Here is a 13,650-nt window from a genome sequence, read left to right as displayed (position 1 = left end):
GAAACAAGCTGAAAAAGAATATATAAAAAGTTCATATATATATATATATATATATATATGAGAATCACTTTACTGTACACTTAAAAGACTGTAAATCAACTATACTTCAATTTTTTAAAAATCCCATAAGAGGAGGCCTGGCTGTGACTATGTAGATGTCACTGATGAACTCAGAGCAGTGTCAGGAAACCACACAGCAGTTGTTTGGGGAATGACTAGCGGGTGAGAGAGTGTAGATCACTCTAGCAAGCAACTTGGCTGTGAAGGGCAGAAATTATGTAGGGTGTTTTGGAGGGAGATGTGGCAAAGAGAAGGTTTTTGTTCAGTTTTAAGATGGAAGAGCCTTGAGGGTGTTGACATGCTCATGGAAAGAAGACCCAGTAGGGGAGGGAGCGCTGAGGACCCAGGAGAAATAGGAGGCCTGTGGTTGGAGGTGGGGAAGAAAATGGGCAGGGGGGAGGTAGGCGGAGGGGAGGGAGAGGGAGGGGGGCCTGGGGGGGGAGTAAATTGGAGAAGAGGGGAAGGGCAAGGCAAACTAATAAACCTCTATGCAAATGTCCATGGCTGTACTTACAGATAAGACCATAAGGATACTTTTGAACTTGGAAGAAACAGAAATCAGATACAAATAGGATAAAACTCACAGTCTTCACAGAGCTGACTCCTTCCCTGTGTCAGTAAAAAGCATTTAAGCCGTTTTGCATTTAGGCTTTTAACCCATCCCTTTTAGCACACAGCAAATTTATTCATGGCTGAACTGACTCCTTGATTTATGTATTTTTAAGAAATGTTCTTCATCAGTATTTTCAAAGACTATCATGTGCGCCTGTGTGTATAATTTCATCTTGTTGAAAGTTTCAGCTGAGAAAATGAAGCCATGCAAATTCGTAATGGAAAGAAGTGTTCACTTCTCATAATAATCTGGATGTGGAGGGGAACAGGCCATGGATCTGTTACGTGTTTTATATGTGTTTGTCAGACAGCAGCAAAATTGACATTACAGCCAACACTGAGGAATTCTTTTACGCCCCCTCCGCAGCTCCCTCTTCGTTAATTGCAGCTAACTTTCATGGAAACGTTTTTCCTTGAAGTGTTCCACAATCTGATTCAGTCCTGGAGTGAAGGTTTTGGGGGAGAAAGTGAGCTAAAATTTCTTCAACTGTTTTTGACAGATGGGATGTTGGAAAATACACACGCACGCACACACACACCACACACACACACATACACACACATTCTTCTTTAAAATAGAGGGAAGAAAAAGCACTGACCTATTTTTACCCTCAGGTACCTCACTAACAGTGGGACATTAGTAAACTCCAAGCTTGGCAAGGCTGGGGATGACATCTTTGAAGAGGCAAACCCAGCTGGCTCAAAGGAAAAAGGCCACAGACATCACAAAATTTTAAATCCTGCATCTGAGCCTACAGAGGAAACATTTTCTACCCAGAATTTCAGCAAACCTCATTACGGGAGCCCCACTAAAAGGCTTCAGGGACGTTGCCAACTGCCATTTCTTTTCATTAAGAACAAGCCTGAAAAAAAGATGAAAGAGAAAAAAGCAAAGCAACATTTTTCACCCAGCACCATGGGAAAGTGACAAACTCCGAAGCCCGTCTTCAAAGACCTAAGCTCCGGCACACACCTTAGCTGACTCTGGAGACAATGGCAAGAGTTTTTCTGGACCGATGTGGATATTTGAAACCTGCGTTTGAAGGCACAAACAGTAAACCCCAGGCACTGGGAGGCTGACGAGTGAGCTCATGAAAAGAGTAAGGAGGCCAGTAGATTTGATTCCCCCAAAGTGTGTCTAAAAATTCAAACACAGTGGAGCTCCTATTAAAAAATGGCTCGGCTACATCCAAGGACAAACTGTGAGGACAGCACACTAACAAGGAAAAGGCAGACTTCACCGGGTCAGTCTGTAAGGGATGTCCTAGTCCTACTCAACCTGGGGCTGGAGGAGCTTCCTCTCTCCCCTTATGTGTAGGGTTGGAATGAGCTACACCCCGAGGAAAGGAAAGGCCAGGAAGCACATGGAACGTGGGGTTTGGGATCAGAGGACCGAGGTTCAAAGCCCAGCTCTAATAATGACTTGGATTCTCCAAGACTCAGGGTTTTTTTTGCAGGGCTGTTGTGAAGCCTGGTACATAGTACGTGTTCAATAAACAGCTGAATGTAGGAGTAACAGGAGCAGAAGGCCCAGAGCTACACGTTCTGCCTCTGCTATTTACTTCTTGCTCTTCAGGGAGCCCCAGGTTCTTTGAGCCTTAGTGTTCTCATCTGTGAAATGGAAATGACAATGATGATGATGATGTCTGCTTTCTCTAAAATACACTCCTGGGCTCCCATACGTTTCCTGATGGCTCCTGGGGCAGCTCCCTCTCCCAGAGTTAGAGATCAACGAATAAGTACACAAAAGAATTTGTAAGCAGAAAAGTACTATCAAAATGTTAGTTTATTTTTATTATCGCTCCACGGTACATGAAAACAATGTGTAAAACACACTGCATGGGTATTCATACATTCCCAATGATGGGAATGTGCTGAGAGCAGTCTCCCTCTCCCAGCAAGCCCATAGCAGGGCTCTCTGCCTCCTGGTTTGAATAGGGGCAGCCCAGAGCCCTCAGCAGTGCCGAGTCTCCTAAGCAGCAGAGGTGGCAATCACTGTCACTGGCCCGTGATTGGCCTACTGGCAGCACCGCTGACCGGCAACCAGGGGCTCTCAAGTGCCTGATCTGCAGGGACTTCCCTAGTGGTCCAGTGGCTATGACTCTGCACTCCCCATGCAGGGGGTCAGGGTTCGATCACTGGTCAGGAAACTAGATCCCTCATGCCGCAACTGAGAGTTCGCATGCCACAACTAAATATCCCGCACCCCGCAACTAAAGATCCCACATGCCACAACTAAGACCCGGCGAGGCCAGATAAAAAAATAAAATACATTAAAAAAAAAAAAAAGACTGGGCTTCCCTGGTGGCGCAGTGGTTGAGAGTCCTCCTGCCGATGTAGGGGACGCGGGTTCGTGCCCCGGCCCGGGAAGATCCCACATGCCACTGAGCGGCTGGGCCCGTGAGCCATGGCCGCTGCGCCTGCGCGTCGGGAGCCTGTGCTCCGCAACGGGAGAGGCCACAGCAGTGAGAGGCCCGCGTACCGAAAAAAAAAAAAAAAGACTTGGGGGCTTCCCTGGAGGCGCAGTGTTGAGAATCTGCCTGCTAATGCAGGGAACACGGGTTCGAGCCCTGGTCTGGGAGGATCCCACATGCCGCAGAGCAACTAGGCCCGTGAGCCACAACTACTGAGCCTGCACGTCTGGAGCCTATGCTCCGCAACAAGAGAGGCCGCGATAGTGAGAGGCCCGCGCACCGCGATGAAGAGTGGCCCCCGCTTGCCACAACTAGAGAGAGCCCTCGCACAGAAACGAAGACGCACCACAGCAAAAATAAATAAATTAATTAATTAATTCCTACCCCCAACATCTTCTTAAAAAAAAAAAAAAAGACTTGATTTGCTGGGACAGCGTCAAAGAGGCCCCCCCTCCCCCACCACCCTTCCTGCCCTCGTGCTAGCCTCTGGCTCCAGCTGTCCTTGCACACCCCTCCGCTCACAACGCGGCCCTGCTCCAGCTCCCGATTTGTACCCGCCGAGAGTCTAGACAGCCCATATGTCCTCCCACGCGGCCCGAAGCAAAGCCTGTGTCAGCGGGTCTGGCGGCCTTGAACCCGTTGTTCTCCTGACTGTTCCAATCCATCTCGAACACGTTGTCCCTGAAACCATTATCATTCCTTTCAAACAGAATTTATTAAGTGGGAAGGGATTCTGGGAGACTATCAGGCAAATTCCATCGCTTTGGCGCCTGAAGCAAACGGCCCCTCCGAGCCTGGTTTAGATCTGCCTAGGGTGCCAAACGCTTCTCTGGCTCCTTTGCCTGAGGGCGGGCCTGAGATCAAAGGGAGCGGCAGCCACAGACCCTCGTAAACACAGGGCTCTTCTAGTAACTTCCAAACCCTGCCAACATTGGTGAGAAGGGAGAAATCTGAAGAAGACCTTGGGAGGAGCCGCTCCCAAACTGTGAGGGTCACTCTTCCCGCCAACATTCTGGGCACTGGGCCTGCATCTGGGGAGCCGGGGGTGTGCATGCACCCGGCGCTGCATTAATGCTGGTATAAAGGGGCATGAGGTGGGTCGGCCTTCCAGAGGTCTACAGTTTATAGAAGCATGCTTTGAGCACCTGCTGTGTGCAGGGCATATATTAAGCACCCTGGGGTGGGGTGAGGGAGAAACAGAACTGACTCGTGTTTGCATCTGGACGTGTGCACAAGAACCAGCCAGGAAGTAAGGCTAACAGCTAGTGGGATGGTCGTGGTGGGAATGGTGTGGATGATCCGTTTACTGTAATGTGGGTGTTTTGGCTGCAACAAAGGCAGCTCAGCTGTGCAGGGCAGAGGGCCGTGAACTGGTCTGAGAACGAGCAGGATCTAGATTTATTGGGGCTCTCCCTGGGCTGCTCAGCAGTGCTTGCCCTTGCCCCTGAGCCAATCTGGGTGTCCTCACACTGCATCCCCAACACAAATGGAACTCCAATCTAGGGATAAATAAGGTAACACTTGCTAAAGTTTTCCAAAGGAGATGGAAGACAAGTTTATCTCATACTCAAAGAGCAAAACCTTCCCCCAAACTGTTTCTTTCCACAGGGCTCTGATCTTTGTCAGGGTTTCTGTTGCTACTGGAGCTGCCTTATCCATCCTTTACATCCCCCCAAATCTCCTCCTCCCTGCTCTCCGAGCTTCCAAGCCATCTTCCAGCTCAGAATTTCCATTCAGAAATCCATTCCCTTCAGCTTTCAGATGCTTTAGCATGAGGAAGAGCCCAGTGACTGTCTGACCAGAACCACATACTGTTACGGGCTGAACTGTGTCCCCTGCAAAATTCATACGTTGAGGTCCTCAAGCCCAATTCCTCAGAATGTGACCTTATTTGGAGAGAGGGTCTTTAGAAAGGCAATCAGATTAAAACAAGGTCATTAGGGTGGGTCCTAATCCAATATGACTGGTGTCCTTATAAAAAGGGGAAATTTGGAGACAGGCAGGAATATGGGAAGAATGCCATGTGGAGAGACACAGGGAGAATACGGCATCTGCAAGCCAAGGAGAGAGGCCTGCAACAGATGCTCCCTCCCAGCCCTCAGAAGGAACCAACCCTGCTGACACCTCAATCCTGGCCTTCCAGCCTCCAGAACCCTGAGATGATACATTCCTGTTGTTTAAGCCCCTCCCCACCCACGCCGCCTGCCATACTTGGCTACAGCAACCCTGGCGAATTAATCCACCTCTCCAGGAGCCCCTGGCAGGGTGGGGCTTCAGCTCATCCTGCTGCAGAGGAGAGGAGTAAAGCAGGCATCCCAGCAAGGGGACCCAGCAAAAGCCAATGCCTGGGGACAGAGCATCCAGGGAGGCCAGTGGCCTGGCTCTGGGGGAGGGTTGGTGATGACGAGCATCAGAGAACAAGGTGGCCAGGCCAGGCCAAAGGAGAAGGGGGCTGGGCTGTGGAACTCAGATGTGAAATTTATTGCAATATTCATTCCTTCTTTGTTCCACAGAGGTTGCATGCAGCTGCGTCCAGGTTCTCCAGAGCCGCAGCTCTCTAGAACCCAGGGTTCACTCTGGATATCTTCACGGTAAGTGTGCTGCCTCTGTGCCGCCCCCCAGGGTCACTCTGTCCACCTCGTGCCCGCAGCTCCCGTTCTGAGACATTCAGCTCCGTGCTTACCTTGGCCTTATTCTCTGGTCAGCCTCCCTCCCTTCAGATCATCATAGGTCCTCTCTGTTCTGTTCCGTGTGTCCCCTGAGCCCCTCTGCTGGGGTCCGACGGCCCGCTCCGCACGGCGGGTGGACCATACGCTGTAGGACGGGGAACGGGAGGGGCTCGGGGCTGGGAGTCAGGAGACAGCCTTTCTGAACTTCAGTTTCCTCATCTATAAAATGGCCTGGCGGACTCCACTCGCTCCCCAGTTTGAATCTCCTAAGGATCTTTAAGTAATTGTTACCTCTTAATAGAACAGGTATTCTGACAAAAAGTGGGGCAGGAAGGGTGGGGAATGGGGTCTTCTGGTCGCTCTGGGATTCCCCAGCAAGGCAATCCCACAGAAGCCAGGGCTTTCAGGGAAAGTTTTTTTCTGTCTACTGATGGAAGCAGGAAGCAAATGCCCAGGGTCTCCCAAGAGACTGGGGAGTCTCCTCTGGGGTCAGTGCTCCAGCGCGGAGCGTCCCTCTGGCTCATCCGCCGGTGGCCATTCTCCTCATAGCCCCCAGGTGGCGCTGCAGGACCATAGCCCTGAGCCATCCTCAGCCCAAGGTTCCCCCAGAGCCTTTCCTTGGAGAGAAGAGGCCAAGAGGCTAAAGCTTAAACTCGAGGCCTGGCCTTCTTCTAACGCTCCAATGCCTTCTAGAGCCTTTCAAGCAGTTGACCCAAAGGCATCTAGCCTGTCCCTGCCACCTGACGTCAGAAGTGGCAAAGTGCTGAGAGCCCGGCTGCTGGAATCCACACAGGCCAGCACCCAAGGGTCTGAGCCCACCATCCTGCCATCTGTCCTCCTCCAGAAACCAGACCCACGCGACATCCACAGACACTCGCTTCAGGGAGGAAAACCTCTGTGAGTCTCAAGGTCACAAAAAACAGACAAAAACAGACAAAAACCAAACAGCAGTCTTCACAGATGGAGCCTTCTGGCTGGGAAATCAGCTCACCTCCTCCACCTCCATTCCTCCTGGAATTCCTCCACACTCAAGGGGGGACCCACACTACACCGCACACACACACCACATACACACATACACACATACACATACCGTGTAAACACATACCCCACACGTACACACTATGCACACACATGCCATACACCCAGTACACACGATACACACACCCCTACCACACACAGAACACACACCCCACACACACACCCCACACACACATGCACACACTCACCACATACACCGCACACAGCAGCTTCGAAGGGTGATCCCAGAATTGGCCCCTGTGTGACGTTCACGCGGATTTCGAAACAACTGAGTGATCATCCTTCCACGTGAAATGCCAGCTCATGAGAAGAGCTGGCCAGCCCCCTGTTGCATTCACCTGCAGAACTTGCAGTGGGCGGCACAAGTGCAGGCAGAGAAGGACCTGGGAATATTCTAGAAAGTCTGATCCATACACGTTTCCTCGGACCTTTGCTATTTTTGTCAAGAGTTCTAGGCTATTGAAAGGAAAGATCAATGAGGTAATGCAAAGGAGGGGATTAAAGCTGATAGACCCCAAATCACATCTTTTACATTTTAGGTAACCTCTTCGGCCCTAACCCTTGGCTACTAATGAGGGAGAATTTTCTTCCCTTTTCTTGCAGAGGAAGGGCCTGTGTGACCCAGGAACAGTGTTCCTTTCCTCCCAGAGCTCAAGGGCAGGTCACCGCTTGGCATTAACTCAAGAGCAGAGACCAGTGGGACCACTGGAACCCCTAAGGCCAGAGACCTCAGAGGGTCGGCCAGGCCAGCGCTGTGTGAGGGTCAGGGTCAGGCCACCTTCCCTCCAGGCCCATCCGCTGCTCACAACAGTCAAGGTGGTGTGTGAGCCAGAGAGGAAACGCACCTGCGGAGTCCCTCATCCCCCAGGACTGGGCTCCCTACGGATCTTGGAGGCCTAAGGACAGTGCTCAGGGCCAGGACAGTGGTCAATATAGACGTGAGAAGCAAAAGGCGCCGGGCACCTCGTAGGGAACGCAGCTACGAGTCCCCTCCAGCTCCATCTCAGCCCAAAGACCAAGCAGAGAGAGGGACCAAGGCTCTGCACAAACTCGTTCCTTGAAGCCCAAGTTCCATCCAGGCATCTTGAAGTAGAAACACTCAAAGCCACTTAGACCCACCTAACAAGTTGGTCATTAACTTGATGCCTGGGAAGGTAGGGTTCAACCTGCCAGCCCCTGTTTCTCAACAGTGACAGGGTGTTGTCCCCCAAAAGGAGAATTGCCAGGACTTGCAAGGTGACAACCGTCGCCCAGTAGGCTCCAGACAGTTCGCATGAAGGGTGATTAAAGGTGTGAGGAATCTCGAGACTGAGCCTCCTTTACGGATTTGTTCTAGTCCTTCCGGCAGGGGTGATCCAGCTTCTGCTTGAATACTTCTAGGAACAGGAGGCTCCCCCTTTCCAGAAGTTTGACCCACTGGTCCAAATTCCACCTCTGAAGCTCCACAGAAGGGTCTTCGCTTCCCACGAGGCAGGGTGACCCGGAACTTGGTCACTGATCACTGTCTGCAAGGGGGGCGGGGGCGGAGGGACTGTGTGAAGGAGCGAGAGGGGCCACGGCTGCCGGACCAAGGCCACTGGCCACACTCCTTCCTGGGAATCACCCAGAGCCAGCGGCTGGGGTGGAGGGTAGACCTTTATGGATCTCAGATTCTGGGGGTTGAAAGGATCCCAGAGCTGGCAGCCTCAGAGGAGAGGTTCATGGCTCTCGGGGCTGAACCCTCCCATGTGGAAGGGCAGAGGCATTGACGTTTCTGAGACCTGGTGACCCTCGTGCCATGTGTAGACAGTCTCCAAAGAGGGCTTCCGGCAGCCGCCTCCCTACCCGTCTACACATGCTGTCCACTGTCAAGAGGTGGAGGTTTGCTCCCTGCCCCCTGCCCCTGGGCTGGTTCTGTAGCTTGCCTTGACCAATAGAAGGCAGCAGATGTGACCACGCTAGTTCTAGGCCCAACCTTTAGAAGGCCTGCCGGTTTCCACTGTCTCTCTGGGGAACCCCAGCCACCCTGCAGTAAAGCACCTCTGACGAGTCTACTCAGTGATGAGGCCCCCATGGGGCAGAAGCTTCCGCTCCCCTGTCTCTGGCACACCTGCAGTCGTGTCCACGTACTAGTTCAGCCCAGCCCTGTAGCCCTTGTCCTCTGCTCAGGCCTCTGCCCTCCTCTGTGGCAGCTCTGTAACCCTTCTGCCTGCAGCATGCTGGGCCCGTGCCCGTCGGAGGCGTCCCTCCTTCCCTCCTGGGGCCCCCCTCCCTGGCTTCACATGGCCCAGGCCCTGACGGAGAGACAGTGCTGGCAGCCAGGGCAGGGAGATGTCCAGACAAGGTGATGGATTTGATGGATGGAGGCCCAGGTTTCCTGAAGGCCTCCTAAATATCGATACTGTTCCCTCTCTGTCCCTCCCAGCTTCACTGCAGGATCAGCATTTGGGGGGCTGCCAGAGGGAGAAACGAGCATGGGAGGGTGGGAGGGAGAGTCTGAAGGGTGCGTGGCTCTGCGCATTCCATCTCCTCCGCGGAGCAGTTACAGACATTACCTCATCTCTCCGAGACCGGTCTCCGGATCTCCAGGATTCGAGGGGAAAGTGACTCCTTTCCTCCCTCCCTGCCCTTCTCACAGCACCTACCCCCATGCGGACCCAGGGAGGCTGGGAAGGCCTGGAAGGGCAGAGTGGGTGGCCCGAGGGTGCTCCTGGGAAAGAGAAGAATCTGCCCGGACCCCTTCCCTTCAGCCCCAGAGAAAGGGTCCCCATGAGCCAGAGCTAGACCCTGCCCCTTGGGGATGTGAGGTGACCCTCTGGGCTGGGCTGGCTGCCCGGCATCACCTCGGGCCCCAAGATTTGGTGGCCCCACTTCTCTTTGTCCCTGCACCCTGGCCTTTGTGTCCAGCTTAGCTGTGTGTCTGCGTGGTCCTCTCCACACTGAGTCTATGGCCTTCTCAGGACAAGGGCTCCTATATCCATTTGGGTCTCTCAGAGACCCTTCTGCAGGCGATGTCTTTCATATAATAGTTGCTCAGTAAATGAGAAGTTAAATGAAATGAAATAACTTAGAGTTTTGTGGAGTGGAGATAATGGGGAAGGACCTTGACCTCCCCTGGAACCCAGAAGATGGACTTCAGGCCAGATGTCTCGTCCACACCCAGCCCCACTGTCCATGACTATGACCAGCAGACACTGTATGAGGCACAGGTGCCGGTGGAAGGTCACAGGGGTGCCAGGACACTTGTCCCCACCCACCCTCTGGTTGTGCCATATGCCCGGGGTCAGGCTGCCCACCACTGCTCCCTGTGGATGCGGAATGGAAGGGAGAGATTTCTAGAACAGAACCCATCTCTTGGGCCGCAATGGTGTCCACTCACTTGGCCTACTGTGGCTTCCCCTCCTTTCACTGCGGCTATTATTGGCACTTCCCACTCATCTGCAAGACCTAAAAGGAATCTTTGGAAACCACATGAAGGGGAGGAGGGACGAGAGGAGCTCCGCAGGCCAACTGCTTCTGGAAGTCACTGATCTCCAAACAGGAAGGCTGGTCTTTCCTGTTTAGACATCATGTCTGGCAAGAGGAAGTCAAGACCCAAGTAACAATAATAATTACATAAACCCCCGATACGTTAACATCACTCGTGGATGAAAATGGCTCTGTTTGGGTAGGACTGGCCAAGCCCTGTGGGGCACAGCTCTGCTGTGGGCTGCTGTGGTCAGAGCTGTGAGCTGTGGTGTTTGGAAGACTTGACCAGGAAGGGGATCCCTTAGGGACACCCCTGGATGCCCGAGGGACCCTTCAGGACCGAGGGGTAGTGAAGGGGTGTGGGCTTCCTCTCAGCCCAGGTTCAAATCCCAGCCCAGACCGTGCCAGCTGGTGAACATCCTGGTTGCTCAGCTTCTCTGGACTCTGAACTGGAGAAAATACCCAGTTTCTCTGCGTGCATGGCCCGTATTGCCCATCCCCTTGAATGCTCATGAGCCGCCTTGAGCCAACTGGAAGAAATGCATAGGCCAACGGTGCAAGCTTTATTTAATCTTGAGAGGAGAATGGTTGGATCAAAAAGGGGCAAAGGGACTTGGTTTCCAGTGGGAGAAGCCATCTCCCATGGAGCCATATGTCGTAGGCCTGATCCAGCTCTCCTTGGGAGCTGATTGGCTTCACCCAGTGAAACCCTCATCCCCTTCGTGGGTGCTGATAAGCTAGGCTCTGCCCGGTGCAGTGACTGTCCACACGCAGTCCCACCATGTGTGCTCAGTGCAATTCAACCCCAGACGCATTTGTTGACAGCTGACCCCACGTGTCTGTACACAGAAAGGGAACCAGGAAAAAAGTGGCAATGGTTCCTTGGCATCCAGCCCCACCTGGGAGAACCATCGCTTGGCTATTCCTTAGCTACTGAGAGTGGACTTTTCAATAGCATTTAAATGAATGGAGTCCTAGAGGGAATTCTGATGAAATACTTGAAGACACTTCCTGAGCGTGAGGATTGCACGTGGAGATTTTGTTTCTTTCATTGCTTTGTTTATTTTAGCATGTTTAGCTCCAGCCATGTTTAGGGGAAGAACTAACAAAGAAGGAAACCGAGGCACCTTAGGAAGAAGCGTGTGCCCCCTGCTCCCACAAGTGATTTGCCAAATACAAGAGCACATCTGGAGAGCTGGGTGATGCCCCATTGATTCAAGTTAACGTCGTCTCCCGTCTGATCACAGTAAGCAAGTTGGTTCTGCAGGGCTGTCTGGATTTTTTAATCTGATGCTTGTTTTTATTTAACTGTGTCTGAGGTCTTCGTGAGAGACCACAAAGACATCAAAAATAGTGTTCCCTAAACCTAAAAGATTGTGTGCAAAAAAGTATGCATGAAAGGCTAATTGTTGAGCTATAAATTTTCAACACACTGCTGATGAACTCAGAACCTCTTAATGACAGTTGAATAAATAAGCCGTGGCCTTTAGAACAGAGGCAGTAACCAAGGCACACGCTTCTCATTTGCCAGCTGCCAGTGGACACGAAGCAACCGCGCCCTGCCCGTGTCCCCAGATACGCTGCCCCTGAGCCAAAGACGTGTCACCCGGGCCATGCACAGCCTATGACCGCTTTGTCATCTGCTGTCTTCCCAAGACCACGAAAAACAAACTATGTCTTTCTAAAGAAAGAAATGACAACCAAGATGGGGTGCACAGAACTCGCCGCTCCTGTGGTTGAGGTCACCGCTCCAGGTGGGTCGTGGCCACCCCTGGTCACTCAGGCTCCTCTCCACCTGCCTCCACCCACATACCCTCCCAGACCCTGCAGACTGACAGCTTCTTTCCACACACCAGGGACCCTCTGAAGCCAGGAAGTTTGCTGTCCGTCGGCTTCTATTTTGGGAGCTTGGACTTGGCCCTGGAATTTTACAAGCCTAGGAGGAATTGGCGGGACCTTGGTACTTTCCTTTGTCCTTGCCTCCCCTCCCCACAATGCCCTGTCCTGTGCGTCCTCAGGATGACAGATGCCCGATATCCCGTACGGTCCCAGGCAGATGTGGGAGAGCCAGCTCCCCACGCTGGCCTGCAGTTGTGGAGGGGGCTAGCTGGGAGAAGCAGGGGCCAAAGCCTGGTGGGAAGGACCTGGGCCGCCTTCGACTTTGCAGAAGGCCCCCAATGCGGGGAAAGTCTAAAACGTTGTGATTTTCAGCAGCAAAACTGTATTGCCCAGAGGCGAGCACCACGTCCGTTTCTGAGCTTTTGATACTGAGCAAGGAGGCTTCTGAATGAGCCCCTTAGCGGATGCCCTTGTTTTGGGGAATTATAACCCCGACCCTAACAATCTTATCCTCAGCTTAGAGTCCCTTCTGTAGTTTTCCCTCCTCTATTCCAGAGACCCCCAAAAGCTTGCCACTTGGCCAGTTGCTTCATAGTTAAAAAAAAAAAAAAAAACTCTCCTGTATAGCCTTTATGCTCCTAAATGGAAACATAACAACCCAGTCTGCACGTCTTGTCTTTGTTCATTTCTCCAGTGTTGGTCCCAAGAACAATGAATAGGAGCCCAGCGTACACTGGTGTGACCAGAGGACTCACCGAAGTCATCCTCCCAGAGTGAGGGACAAATCAGCGCAGAGGTGTAGGCTGCTTCTCCTTTTAGAGCCAAATAAAGACAATTTGGATTCCTTTTAGAACAATTCTTTGCCTCTGCTTGCGTGGGCCCAGAAGCATTGAGGCTCAGTTTCAGAGCGCCCAGCTACTTGCTAAAGAAAATCTGTTCATGATCAGGAAAGATCATCCTTGAAATTGTCATTTGCCAGACAGGAAGCTCCAGTCGCAAACTCTTGTGAAAAATTGACTTCTGGCAAATGAAGTCTGGGTAGCCCCGGCTGGCAAGCCAAGAAGTCCTGGTTTCTGATCTTTTGGGCACCACACAATTTGGTTTTTGGAGATTACCCCTCAGTGCAGGTAGACCAGTAACTCGTGAAGGGTCTGTACCCTGCACACTGCCTGGCTCTCACTGAGTATCTGCTGGTTCAGTGTTTGTCACTTGGTACTGAGGGACACCCTCCCCTCTCAGCCACACCACCTCATTTCAGACCAAGGACACTGGTGTTATAAATAAGATTGGGATAACCAGTCTTCTGTAACTTAACCACCAGCTCCTCACAATTTTACTGTCTTTCTTGGGGCTACACGTAGGACCACTTAAGAGACTTGCCAACGCACACATCTGGTCCCAGTCTGTCCAGACTGATTTTTTGTGACATCTTGAGACCTCTCACCACCAGTCACCTTACAGGTTCCCATGCTAAGAATGCCCCCTTCCCCTTTTCCTACCCAGCCTCTGCCCATCCTTCACCCACCTTCTCAACACAATCATTCCTAATCACTCTCAGACCACCATGA

The sequence above is a fragment of the Aethalodelphis obliquidens genome, unplaced genomic scaffold, assembly GCF_003676395.1.
Source record: "Aethalodelphis obliquidens isolate GAN/ISIS:26980383/991018 unplaced genomic scaffold, ASM367639v1 scaffold24, whole genome shotgun sequence".
NCBI lineage: Eukaryota > Metazoa > Chordata > Mammalia > Artiodactyla > Delphinidae > Aethalodelphis > Aethalodelphis obliquidens.
Note: the sequence above shows the minus strand (reverse complement) of the source record.